Source organism: Eptesicus fuscus, chromosome 10 (genome assembly GCF_027574615.1).
Source record: "Eptesicus fuscus isolate TK198812 chromosome 10, DD_ASM_mEF_20220401, whole genome shotgun sequence".
In the NCBI taxonomy this organism is placed as follows: Eukaryota; Metazoa; Chordata; class Mammalia; order Chiroptera; family Vespertilionidae; genus Eptesicus; species Eptesicus fuscus.
The window spans coordinates 6,813,195-6,827,971 of NC_072482.1; positions in this window are offsets into that span (position 1 = coordinate 6,813,195).

Consider the following 14,777-nt stretch of genomic DNA (forward strand, 5'->3'; position numbering starts at 1 on the left):
CCTTATGACCTCTGGTCACAGGATCTTTGCCTCAACACATTTCACCGCTGGGAAGGCGGGAAGGCGGTGCTCCAGATCCCCAGGGGAGGAAAAGAGGGAGCTCACATGCAGTGAGTGACTGCAATGAGCCAGACCATTCCCACGCTCTCCTTACGAGGCTGGTACTATTATCCCCATTTCACAGATGAAGAAATCAAGGCCCAGAGAGGGTAATTTGCCTGAGGTCTCACAGCTTTTAAATTAGCTGACCTGGAGCCCGGCCAGTGTTGCTCAGTGGTTGAGCATCGACCTAGGAACCAGGAGGTCACAGTTTGATTCCTGGTCAGGGCACATGCCCAGGTTGCAGACTCGATCCCCAGTAGAGGGTGTGCAGGAGGTTCTCTCTCATCGTCGATATTTCTCTCTCTCTCCCTCTCCCTTCTTCTCTGAAATCAATAAAAATGTATTTTTTTAAAAATTAGCTGACCCAGCCCTGACTGGTTTGGCCCAGTGGATAGAGTGTCGGCCTGTGGACTGAAGGGTCCCGGGTTCGATTCCGGTCGGGGGCATGTACCTTGGTTGCGGGCACATCCCCAGTGGGGGGTGTGCAGGAGGCAGCTGATCCATGTTTCTCTCTCATCGATGTTTCTGGCTCTCTCTCCCTCTCCCTTCCTCTCTGTAAAAATCAATAAAATATATATATTAAAAAAAATTAGCTGACCTGGCGTTTGAACTTGGAGTCTATTGAACTCCAGAGTCTGTATGTAGGACACCGTGGAGCCTCAAGGTGAAGTGCCACCTACGAGCTTTACCAAGGGGTGCAGGTCCCATGTCTGCTGACAGGCACGCTCGTCTTCATCCTCCCTCGCCCGAGGGTCCCTGGGCTGGCAGTTCCTGATCATGTACTGCCTCCTCCGCAGCTCACGCTGTGCCCATCTCAGCTTCCATTTTCTGGCCAGGAGGCGTTAACAGCCTTAACGAGGAGGTGCTCTGGAGATGTCAATCACTGCATGGCCCACCCACACCCCTTCTGGGGGACCCCTAACCTCAAAGCTTGCCCTGCAGGGTTGCAGCAGATTGCTCCAAGATGGACACCTGACCAAGGCCCGTTCAGATGTAATTAGCTCAGCTACGTGTGCCTTGTGGGACCTCGCTGAGCAGAGCTGTTCCCATCAGCTGCCTTTCCAACAATCGGAAAGCGGGCACTGAATGGGGAGTGGCACTTGAATCATAAATGCTGATGTAGAAAGGGGCCTGGGAAGTGGGGGAGGTGTGATGACCCACTTCTGAACGGAGGCATGAGCACGCCTGTGATGAGAGCAGTCCATGTGCAGGCGGCGGCTGACCCGCTCCCGCTACACGCGGCGGCTGCAGTCTCCGCAGCTCCTGCTCTCGGATTCCCAGGGGCCCGGGTAGCCTTTCGTTAAACTCCCTCTCCTGAGGGACACTGAATGTCTCTTCTCTTCCTGGAAACCAAAGACGCTTTGTCTAGAGCGAGAGGAAACTTGAAATAATTTATAAGGTTTGGACTTCCTTTCAATCGGCGAGGGAGGCTTTTGGGTGAAGAGCTCCCAGAGGGCTCCATCCGAGCACAGCAGCTTTTACGCAGTGAGCAAAAGCGGTCACGCAGTTTCCCAGTTACCTACTGCTCCGCATGGTGCCACCCAACTCAGGACTAAAACAACCAGCACTGCCTGACCGGTTTGGCTCAGTGGATAGAGCGCCGGCCTGCGGAATGAAGGGTCCCAGGTTCCATTCCGGTCAAGGGCATGTACCTTGGTTGCAGGCACATCCCCAGAAGGGGGTGTGCAGGAGGCAGCTGATCAATGTTTCTCTCTTATTGATGTTTCTAACTCTCTATCCCTCTCCCTTCCTCTCTGTAAAAATCAATTATATATATATATATATATATATATATATATATATATATACACACACACACATATATATATATTAAAGGAGCCATCATATATATATATATATACACATACACATATACACACACACACACACATATATATATATTTAAAGGAGGCCATCATTTAAAAAAAAAAACATACCAACAACCATCACTTCTTTTAAGTCCATAGTTTGGGCAGGGCTCAGCTGGGGTGGCTGGAGACTGGTGCTGGCTGTTGAATGCCAGACACCTACATGTGGCCTCTCCATGTAAAACACATGCCCCTTCCTTGTGGCATGGTGTAGCAATGGAGATATAATTCCACTGTATTCTAGCCTCCATTGCTGTTGAAGAGAAGTCTGCTGTGACTCTATTTTAGTTCCTTTTTAAGTTATATCTTATTTCCCTGGTTGCATTTAAGATTTTTTTTTTCTGTCTTTGGTGTACTCTGTTTGCTCATATCAGCCCAACTTCCTCTGGGAAGCGAAAGGGGCTAGAGATTGAGTACAATCAATCCATCATGCATATATAATGAAACCCCAATACAAATTCTGGACGCCCAAAGCTTAGTGAACGCATTGATGTGCTGGGAAGGTGATGTATCCTGATTCCACAGGGAGGGCCCATGGGAAGTCCATGTTTGGGACCCTCCCAGGCCTACTCTGTGTCTCTTCATTTAGCTGGCTCTGGTTTGTATCCTTTATAACAAAACTGTAATCATTAAGTATAGCACTTTCCTGAGTTCTGTAAATCATCCTAGCAAATTATGGTACCTGAGGAGGCCATGACATTTGTAGCCAATTGGTGAGCAGTAAGGATGGCCTGGGGACCGCTGAACGTGCAGCTGCATCTGAGTAGGGCAGTCTTATTGGGGACTGTGCCTTTAGCCTGTGGAGGCTGCGCTGACTCTGGGTGATTGCTGCCAGAACGGCACTGCAGTATTACACACATCTTTCTTCACTCTGGGAAGATTCCAGTGTTAGACACATGTGCTCATCAAACACTACACTGATTTACTGAGAGACCTGTAATGACTCCCATTGCCTGTTCTTTTCATAGGAGCAAACTGTGGCTCTCTGCTTGGCATAAAAAACATGCCAGCCTGGCCAGAGTGGCTCAGTTGGTTGAGCGTCGTCCTGTGCACGGAAAGGTTGTCGGTGCAATTCTCAGTCAGGGCGTGTACCGGGGTTGCAGGTTCCATCGCTGGTTAGGGCACATATGGAAGGCAACCAATCAATGCTTTTCACTCACATCGATGTTTCTTTCCCTCCCTCCCTCCCTCCCTTCCTTCCTCTGTCTAAGCATGTCTTTGGGTGAGGATTAAAATAAAAAACAAAAAATAAACACATGCCAATAGGAGAAATAATGTCATTCCTTTGATGTGAAAATAAGACAGTATAAAATAGAGGCAGTGTGGTAGATGGCTTTAATATTCCTTTAGTGGACATTATTGGTGCTCTGCCCAGATCTTCTCAGATCCTTTTTCAGGTTCTGTTCCAATTGCTGTGATTTTTGTTTCTAAGAGCCATGCATTTGTGACTCTTCTAGAAGGACTGCTGCAGGGCCACGAGAGCTGCTTCACCCAGGTTCCAAGAGCCAAGAGTGCCTCCTTACTTACGTCCCCCTGGAGATGTCCTCAACCAATGACTGACAGCTGTGGAAATAGGAAAGCCTAGCTCCCTTGCCTGGAGTTGGGATAGAGTCTGAGGTATAATTTACACCCCAGAACCCCCTGCAGGATGAGGCTCAGCCCAGGACTTTGCCTGAAATTATACCCTTAGCCTTGTCTCCTTTCCTGTCTTGCTCCCCATTCCTTTTCCGGATTCTCATAGGAATACTTCTTAATAAATCACTCACCACATCCTTGACTCAGGGTCTACTTCTAGGGAACCTAAAAGAGTTTCCAATCATTCACTACTGAACAGGTTGCCACATGACTTGCGATGCCTGGCGGGGAGGGGAATCTATTTCTCGGCCCCCACTGAGTCAAGCAGCAATGTGATGTGGATGTGCTTAGACCAATGGAATGTGACGGGAAGTAATGTGTGATACACATTACTCGACTCTGAAGAATCATCACGTTATCAGAATTGCTCTTTTCTCTGAGGAAAGGCCAAGATAGGGGCTGCTCCTTTGGCCTGGATCCCAGAACAGGACACGCAAAGCAAAACCACACCTGACACACAGTCAGCAAGTAATGTGAGCAAGAATGCACCTTTATTATTGTAAGACTTGGGGGTTGTTACTGCAACATAACCTAATGGAGAGATTACAGGCAGAGTAGCACACTAGTAATAGTTAGGAGGACGGGTCCTGGAGTTAGACGGCCTGGGGTCAAAGCCAAGCTCTACCACTTACTATCTGTATAACCTTGGTCAAGTTATTTAGCTGAGCCTCAGTTTCTCCATCCAAAAAAAGGGGGGAGGGGATTATTAATGAGAGCCACCTCATAAGGTCATTGTGGAGATCAAATGAGTTAACACCTATAAGTGTTTCATTAATGCCTGGCACATGGTAAATGCTTCATAATTATTAAGCGAAGTGAACTATAATTATGAGTGAAAGCTCATCCCCAGTTTACAACGTTTTCTCCCACAACCACCGAGCGTGTTGGCTGTCTCCCCAGCATCCAGGCTGCTTCTATTTGGGGATCTATGTGGTTCTGGGGAAACTGACTTCACTTGGCCCAAGAAGAGACAAACGGCCAGCAGTGTGCTGGTAAACTGGATTCCAGCAGGGTCAGGAGGGAAGCCAATTTCCATGGTGTAAACACTACCTAAGGTTTGACAAGGGGCTTGCAAACTTCCTGAATAGCTGGCGATCCCTGGGGACCAGGGCGCCTCTGCCACTCCTCCAGCCACAACACACAGGTGAAGCCGCTCCAACCAGCGAGAACCTAGCGCTTCTGCAACTGGGCTCAGCATAAACTTTCCCCCGCATGTTGTAAAATGTGAGAGAGCTCTCCAGAATGTATTAAATCGAGTATATCAATGGGAAGCAAATCCCAAGTAGGACCATGTAGATTTAAAAAAAGAGACGGCCCTAACCGGTGTGGCTCAGTGGATAGAGCGTCGGCCTGCGGACTGAAAGGTCCCAGGTTCGATTCCGGTCAAGGGCACGTACCTTGGTTGCGGGCACATCCCCAGTAAGGGGTGTGCAGGAGGCAGCTGATCGATGTTTCTCTCTCATCGATGTTTCTAACTCTCTATCCCTCTCCCTTCCTCTCTGTGAAAAATCAATAAAGTATATTTAAAAAAAAAGACATTAATCCTTCACTTCACAATGGGTGTTAAATGTAATGTTGGACAATTAGCTTCTTTATTATTCAACTACATACTCCCTGGAAAGTTTCCTATTATACGTACAAGCTTACCTAACGTCTTTATTCTCCCAGCCTTGTTTTCATGGCCCTTTCCTTCAGCGGCGAGGGAGTCAGAAAGGTCTTAGCGGAGATTTGGGCGAGCGCTTCGCACAGGTTTTGGGGAAACGCAGGGTCGGGCTATCCAGCGAGGTGGGTTTTCCTGTGGTTTTCCTCGCCGCGCGATCACTGGGGCACGGAGGGGCGTCAGGGACCCGCGCGGGCGGGCTTCCCCTCTCGGACGGCTCCCCGGAGGCGGGCTGTGGGGTCAGACGGGGAAACGCGCCGGGCGAGGCGCCCGGTCCACAGGCGCCCGGTCCACAGGCGCCGTTATTAAGGCAACTGAAGCGCCCGGCGCTCGCACAGAGCCCAGCCCCCCGCGGGCGAGGAGCGACGCCGCGGCCCCTCTCCCACCGCCGCAGCCCGCGCCGCTTCCCAGCGGCCCCTGCGGGGGGCGTGGCCCCGCTCCCCAGAATGCCCCGCGGCTCGGTCCGGGGCGGCGGCCGCGGCGGCCAGGGGTTCAGCCCGGGCATGTCCTGGCGGCCGGGACCGGCCCCACGGCGGATGGTGCCACCGCCCTCCTGCCACCCACCCCCTCCCCGGCGTATCCCACCCGAGTGTCATGCACGTGTGGGTCCGCACACCCGGCGCAGGTACATCAGCTCACACGACAGCACCCCGGGCTTTCGGCCCCGGATGACAGGCAGCTCCCCGCGCGGAACAAAGCCCACGCTCCCGGCACACGGAGCATGCGCAAAGCACAGCGCGCGTGCACCTACACGTGGCACATCTCGGCGCCACGCGGAACACAACACACACACACACACACACACACACACACACACACACACACACAGCCTTCGTGCTGCTCGCCGAAGACATGCGTACATCCCACAACACACCAAACAGCGCACACAGCGCACCGCTTACACATGCACGCACCACAAACGCCATGGATTTTGCCAAGAGACCACGAGTCACCCACACACGGAGTTAGACGTCACGCACACGGAGTTAGACGTCACACACGGAGTTAGACGTCACACACGGAGTTAGACGTCACGCACACGGAATCAGATGTCACACACACGGAGTTAGACGTCACACACGGAGTTAGAAGTCACACACGGAGTTAGACGTCACACACGGAATCAGACGTCACACACGGAGTTAGACGTCACGCACACGGAGTTAGACGTCACACACGGAGTTAGACGTCACACACGGAGTTAGACGTCACGCACGCACCACAACACACGGTCCCCTCCTTACATGATTGACGTGTACATTCCACAGCACACCAGACACAAAATATACACTTAGCTCCCCGCTGAAGAAAACACGTTCATTGCACACACACACGTCATGCATACATTACCACATCAAGCACGACATACCACACAAGCCCTAGCGCAGGGACGCAGCTTACAAACACAAACACATGCAGACATCACATCTTCACACACTCAGCGACATACACCCAGCACTCAAAAGCCATGAACCTGCGTATCCACACAGCACCACTGCTCGCAGACCTGAATCACACAATACTCACAGCACCCTGGACACAGACACCGCAGCAGACAAAGCCACCCGCAGCTCACCCGCACAGCCTCGGCCCAGCCCGGCGACCAGCCGTCTCCTGCGCCCAGGACTGGCCTGGGTTTAGCACTGACAGTCCTAGTCCTGGGGAGCCCCTCGGCCTCAGGCAGCCCAGGCCAGTAGTCACCCCACACATTATTCAGATGCATCTGGCCCGGACCCCTAATTAATTCCAGGAATGAAGCCTGAGCAGGTCTGGGGGCTGGGAGAGGGGGCCGCAGTGGCCCAGAACCTGGGAGCCCCAGGAGCATCACGTCCCCTCCCCCACTCCCCGCCGTCTGCAGGGGCAGAGGCAGGCAGGGAGGAAATGCCTTTAAAATGAAGTGCCATGGGGGACTTACCCATCCGATCCTCAGGAAACCGGCAAGGTAGGTGCGAGGTGCTGGTGTGACACTGATGCCAGAGAAGCACCGCACCTGCCCACGGTCACACAGCACAGGCCGCAGGCAGGGGAGTGTGGAAGAAATCCGGCTCTCTGTTCACCCCACCCAGGCTTTCCCCCTCCTGCCGGCTGTCTGCACAGACCCCTCCAGCCCCATCCTGGCTGAGACACCTTGGCTGGAGTCAAGAAGCCACCTGTCTTGAGCCACCACCTTCAAAAGCCTTTCATTCCACCCTAATGGGGCCAGGCGCCCGGGCTGCCCCACCCTCGGCGAGGATTAGGCCTCCACCTCCCTGTTGGGGTTTAAAGTACATCAAAAGAGTTCCCTTCACCGAAGCAGCTCTCACAGGTCCTGTCTGGTCGCTGGAAATCACACCAGGAGAGACAGACCCTTTCTGGTAAAGGCTTTGTGCCTTGGAGGCCCCTGCTCACAATTCACCTGTCTCCCCGGGAGGGACTCCCACACGGAAGCCGCCAGTGCCCTAGCTGGCATCGTCTCTCTGTGACTCTGCCCATTGCAACAGGCATTGCCTAATGCCCCTCCTGATGGAATCGGATGGTTGCAAGTCCCGTGAGAATGGGGAACCGGAGGGGGGTGGTGTGACTGAGCGAGGGTGTGAGAAGGGTGCAGGGTGATTTGGACAGGGGGAGACAGGATGGTAGAAGGATGGGGACACACCATTGGCAAGACTGGAGGAGACCCTTATCTCTAAGGAGGAAGGCCGAGGGAATGCCATGAACTTTCCAGAGATGCCAGGGAGCAGAGGGTCCAGTTATAGGGTGGGCATATGTGGGGGGTGGAGCGGCCAGTGGGAGGGGGCTGTTTGTGGGGGGCACTCTGGTTCATTGCTGGCAGCACCCTGGGCAGGACACGAGCAATCACAGATTATTCCTCTGTGAAAGTTGCCGAAGAAAATGTAAGAACATGGGAAAATGTTTGCGATGTGATGATAAGTGAGAAAAAGGTTACAAAACAGGACATAGAGTTCGATCCCTGTTTTGTAACACTGGCTGGAAAGACACCAACCGGCCGCTGTTGTTACCCCTGCCGCCTGAGGGTGCCTTGCATTTCTTCTTGGAGTTTGCCTGTATAGTCCAGATTTTCTGTAATGAACTTGGAATATGACTTTTGTACATATCAGAAAGCATTATTTTAGAAGAAAATTAATTGACTATTTAGAAGAAAATTTATTGAGCGCTTCTTTTTTCCCCAAATTTCATCTTTTTAAAAAAATATATATTTTATTGATTTTGTTTACAGAGTGGAAGGGAGAGGGATAGAGAGCTAGAAACATCAATGAGAGAGAAACATCGATCAGCTGCCTCTTGCACACCTCCTACTGAGTATGTGCCCGCAACCAAGGTACATGCCCTTGACCGGAATCGAACCTGGGACCTTTCAGTCCGCAGGCCAACGCTCTATCCACTGAGCCAAACCAGCCAGGGCTATTGAGCGCTTCTTAAGTTCTACAGTTTTGGCACCACACAAGGTGCAGAGAAATGTAAGCCATGGCCACTGCTCTCAGATATCCTTGAACCCCGCCCCGGCATTCTGTGCACAAGAATGGGCCTCTGCCTGGGTCAAGTCCCTGCTCGGCAGCTTCCTGGCTGTGTGACCTGGGCAAGTGCCTTGACATGTCTGTGTCTTGGTTGCCTCGTCTGTAAAAGGGGAAAAATACCAATAGCATCTGTAAGGGTTAGTGGAGCTGATACACGTGAACACTTAGAAGAGCACCTGGCACTGGATAATCATGACCACAGTGTTAGCTGTTACTTATTAGTGGTTAAGAGCTTTGCCTCTGGAGTCACCCTGTCTCGGTTCAAATCCATGTTCTGCCTCAGTCTGGCTTAGGCAAGGGATTTCATCTCTGTCTCTACCTCAGTCTCTTAATCTTTAAAATGGGGATGAGGCCCTGGCTGGGTAGCTCAGCTGGTTAGAGTGTCGTCCTGATATGCCAGGGGTTAGGGCACATACAAGAGGCTGGAAATGAATAGGCAGGCAATGAACGCATAAATAAGTAGAACAACAAATTGATGTCTCTCGCTTGCTCTCTCTTTCTCTCTATCCCTGTCTCTCAAATCAATCAATAAAAATAAATAAAATGGGGATGAAAGTAATGGTGCTTCATTCATAGAGTTGTTATAAAAATTAACCGAGATAAAGTATGTTACTTAGAAGAATGCCTGGCACATAAAAGTGCTCAATAAGTGAGAGCTGCTATAACACTAATTATTATTAATTATTACTATTAGTATTAATACATAATATATATGTATGTATATATACTGTTTCTCTGGAGAACCCTAATACAGTAGGTCTGAATGTAAATTGTTTTTTTTAAATATATTTTATTGATTTTTTACAGAGAGAAAGGGGGAGGGATAGAGAGTTAGAAACATCAATGAGAGAGAAACATTGATCAGCTGCCTCCTGCACCCCCCCCCCCCCCCACTGGGGATGTGCCTGCAACCAAGGTACATGCCTTGACCGGAATCGAACCTGGGACCTTTCAGTCCGCAGGCCGACGCTCTATCCACTGAGCCAAACTGGTTAGGGCTGTAAATTGTTTTCTTGCTTGGAAAAAATGTTCTTAATGTGAATGACTTTTCATGATGTTAAGTGGATGGACAGGTGTAGGCGATCCAGGGACCTCAGCAGCTCTTCTTAGGTCTTCTTGTCTCTCCCCACAACTTCTGAGCAGGCTGGGACTGCAACATTCCATCACAAATAAGCTTTAGAAATGCGCACCCATCCCTCCTGCGTGACCTCCCCTCTGTGGAGTCAGCTGGTCTACCACTACATGCGTGTGTAAAGCGAAGGGCTGGAGACAGCCTAGATGCGCATGCGCACGATGGAGGCCTGTGCCCCAGGGGGAAGGAACTGGGGCTTTCTCGGGGCTGGTGAGGAATGGCTTCAGCAGAATGCGAGGGGAAAAAGCTCGGTGCCTGACGCCGTGTTCCCATTGGGGCGGGTGGGAAGAATATGTGCATCTTTGCTTACAGTCCACGACCCCTCACCCACAATTCCCAAGGCCGAAATCTCTGAACGCCGTAAGGTTTCTCTTTGGCGTGTGGCAAATTTATGTGGTAGCAAAACGAGCTGAAAGGTTGTGCAGCCATTTGCAGTTCTTATGTATCCCCGTTAGTGTGAACACTCGCACCCCAGACCTAGGGTGACCAGTCGTCCTGTCCCCTGGGACCGGGGAGTCCTTGGATGAGGGGCTAACAGTGCTCAACCCCGGACGACGGGTCACTCTACACAGAGCCGCCTGGGGTTACACACTCGGGACATGCACCTTACTGCTGTCTGGAAGCTGACAGGTCGGGGTTCCGGAAGCCCTCTGCCCCAGGGCTTCGGTGAAGGAGTGTGGGCTCTCTGCGAGGAGCCAGCAGCCAGCCGTCTCTGGGAAGGAAGTGCATCTTTTGACGGTGAACCATGGGAATGTATTATCTCTTCAAAAAATAAATACAGGAAATAAAGGAAAAGCAGAACTCTGCACTTTTGACTGGACTACAAGTAGAATTTTAAAGATTTTTGGAAAAAGAAATCACTGTGCTGCTGTTATTGATGCTGTCAAAACAATATTGTCTTTGGGACTCTGCTGACTCTGGCGCATCCTGTCCTGGGGCCACTCCAGGCCCTGACTTGGGAGTCAGAGACTTGCTCTTGTTTTCTAAGCTCTTGTTTTCTAAGCTCTGAATGCGAGCAGGTCCTCCCCTCCCCGCCCCTACCCCCCCCAGCAGCAGGTGGATGGGCCCTGCCCCTGCTGCAGCCGCTGCCCCACGGCCTGGTGACTTTTTCCTGGTTGGTATTTTGAAAAGTCAAGAACAATCGTGCAAGACAGGCAGAGACAGGCTGGGTCAGCTGGCTCCCCGGCGATATAATTAGCTGGTTCTAGCCAGCGGTGAGTGGGAGGCTTGCTCCTCTGACACCCAGCACGGCCAGAGGCTGATGCAACCAGAGGCAAGCCCGGGCAAGGCCGCTGAGCTGGGCGGCCGAGCTGTGGCCGGAGATGCTGATGCAGGGCTTGTGGGGAGGGAGAGAGGGAGGGAGGGGCTGCTTCAGGATGCGGGGGTGAGGGGGTGGCGCAAAGCTGGCCTCCTGCTCACTCGGCCTTGAGCTCCCACCCCACCTATTCCCAAGGGTCTGCTGAGAGCTTCCAAAGGTGAGGAGGGCCCGAGCACAGATGGACTAAATCAGGGTTCCCATGGCTGAGAGGGTGGAGGGGGAGGAGGTTTCCATCACGGGGCCGATTTTTCAGTGTGGTACCCGTGCCCTTGTGTAGCCGGCCCTCACCCAGTTTTCCTTCAGGAGGTTCAGACAGAACCAGAACTTGGGGTATGTTTTTAAATTGTGTTAATTATTATTTAAAGTGATTTGACTATTTAAACAATATATATTATGAGAAATAAGCCTACCTTGTACCCCGAGACAGTCGGGTTTTGCACCACACAACTCAAGGGGGCACTGTCCACACCGGCTCAGCGGCGCTAACGGTCCCTGCCGGTGGCCCCACGGTGGCCCCGCTCCTCTCTTGGGAAGCAGCCCCTCACTGTTTGCTGTACCCCCTTCCAGAGGGGCCAGGTGCATGGAGGGCCAGAGCACTTTGCACAAGGTCCCTCTCCCCCGCCCCCCCCAACTCTTTAGGTTGAGAATCACTGCACGAGGGGAGGAGGGTCCAGTGGAGGGGGTTCAGGTATCTGTAAGGTGGCCCCGAAGGCCTGGCCTTCCCTGCAGTCTCCCACTCCTACCCCCCACAGGTCTAGGCTGGGTCCCCCCTCCCCCCGCCCCTTCCCTCCATCAAGAACCTGTCAGGGTCTGTGCACCTGCACTTGGGGCAGGACAGGCCCTCCCTTCGCAGTCCTCCTGGGCCCGGCAGGCGTGCTGGTGGGTGTGCGGAGGAAGGGGTTTCCTGCATTCAGCGCAGGGACTCCTCGGCGGGCTCTCGTGTTGACCTGTGCAAACAGAACCAGCCTGTACAGCCTGCAGTACCAGAGGGAGACGGGCCCTGCCGTGTGGCGTTAGAAGTCACACCGTCTCTCTGTGTCCCGGTTTCCTCCCTTGGAGCTGGGGGAGCTTCATTTTCTCCACCCTCTCAGGGAGGCTGTAAGGTCACGGATATGGAAGTGCCCATTTTATAGATAAGATACTGCGGTCGCGACACTAAAGAAACTGCATTTTCAGAGAGACACATCCGGCAGGCTTAAAAGTGGGCGCCACGGGATCCAGGAGAGTCCTGCCGAGGCAGCCCTCCGGGCCCAATGGGCAGAGGGGCCCCGGGACCCCCTGGCCTCCTCTTTGTCAACATGAGTGGTTACAGCATCGAGGAGTTACAAGACAAAGCTGATCACGGCGTTTCATCCCAGGTGTCAGTACCTCTGGTGAACGGAATGGCCCAGAGAATCCCCTTTTAACCACGTGGACGATTCCAGCACGAACAGAACCCAGCTGGTCCCACCACACGGAAGAAGCACCAAAAATGCACCTCATTCGCCTGGCCGGAATGGCCCAGTGGTTGAGCATTGACCTATGAAACAGGTGGTCACAGTTCGAGTCATGGTTCGATTCCTGGTTCGATTCCCGGTCAGGGCACATGCCTGGGTTGCCGGCTCGATCCCCAGTGTGGCGCGTACAGAGGGCAGCCAATCAATGATTCTCTCTCATCCTTGATGTTTCTCTCTCTCTCTCTCTCTCTCTCTCTCTCTCCCTCTCTCTCTCTCCCTCTCTGAAATCAATAAAATATACATTAAACACACACACACAACAACACACACACACACACACAAGACGCACCTATTCATGCATACTCAGCATGGCCCGCTGCGGGATCTATGCAGCTACACCACGTTTCCAAATAAAACTCTCCAGAAGGAACTTGCTGTGAAACTCAAGCCACTGGACTTAACAATCAAAACTCGGCTCAGGAACCCACGAGCCAAACTGAGGAAGCAGCAGCAGCAGCCACCACTGAGGCAACCAAGTCAGATTCCTCCAGCCCCGACTGTGCCCCTTGCCCCCGGCGGCAGCCAGTCCTTATTCTTTCCCCTGTAGTTTCAGATTCCGATAGCTGCCTTCCCCCGCAGCCCCAGGCCCTTCCAGGTGAGAGTCCCACCGAGCAAGCTCCTCACTTGGAGAGGCGCGGCCTCCGTCCCAGTCTGCACGTGGCTGCTCACGGCAGAGCGCATAGAACTGTGCCGTGTCCCTGAAGAGGGCGAACCTCCCGGCTCTGCGCCCCACTGTCTATCCGTATCGATCTCCACAGGCCGGGCCGGAGCAGGGCTCTTCTCTTCGCACCTTGGGGTGCAGCTTCAGGCCTGTCGCTTGGGCACACCTCATCCGGTCGATAAGCGGAGGCCATTCAGCCTACAGTTAGAAACGGCCTGAAACCCCAGGACCCCTCCAGGATGGTGGCCTTTGGGTTTCTCTGATCCAAGTCCTACTAAATACCAGATTGTACAGGAAAAAAGGACTTTGCCGCCCAAGAACGCCCAGCTTATGGTGGCACTGTTCCTGTGGGGGCCGTGTCCAGACACTCGGCGGGAAACGACTCACGCGGAAGGAGGAGGAGGACAGGGTCCTCCTCTGCCTCGCTGCCCTCTGAGGCACAGATGGCGGGCAAACCTGTGCCCATCACAAGCCTGTGCCCCACCCAGGGACTCCAGGGACCCTTGCCTCTGGGTGGGGCCACGTGACAAGTTCCTGGAGGGAAGGTGGGTGGGAGTTGGCCCAGCCCCTCTGCAGCTCCTGCACTTCCCCCTCCCTCCAGCTGGAGGCAGACGTCCTGGGACCCTCAGGACGTGGAGCCTCAGGATAGAAAGCCCCTCAGCGCACGGAGGTCAGCCCCTCGGCCGGCCGCCAGAGCAGCTCAACTGTCTTCACATGTGAGTAAGAAATAAACTCCTCGGGGTTATCGCTGACATTGGAGAGTTTACAGTGTTACCATAGCCAGTGTCATCCTAACACACAGCCCTGCTCTCTTCCCGAGTCTGGCCCTGAGCTGTGGGCTGGCGTTTACCCAAGAGGAGACTTTGGCAATTATTCCTCCCAGCAGGGGGCAAGGTTGTTGGAAACCACTGAGGGGTGCGGTGGGGGAGGGAATGTCATCTCTCCCCTGGCTCGGCTCCAGTGGGGCCACCAGCATTTGGGGCCTGGGGTTGCAGCTGTTGCATTTCACAGTGGCTCTGGTGGCATGATGACCACGTGTGTCACTCAGAGCTATCCTAGGGAAGCAAAGACAAGGGCAAGCAGCTGATGGGGGGCGGGGGAGCAGAGCGGGTGGGGCCACGGCCGAGCCCTGGGTCTGCGCTGACTCTGCCTGTGTCACCAGGGGGCCTCCATTTCCCCTGTAGCAGGAGTCTAACACACCTGTCCTGGATGGGGGCAGAGAGGGTGAGAGGTGAGGGGTGAGACCATGGATCTGAAATCCTGAAAGCACTTTGTAAGACCCCCCACACTGCCATGCGATCAGAAGATCCAAACCCAAGAGCCTCAGAACTTTGATGTATGTGGGGCTTTTTCTCAGGAGGGGCTTAAAAATCGTTAGGTAGGGAAGAAG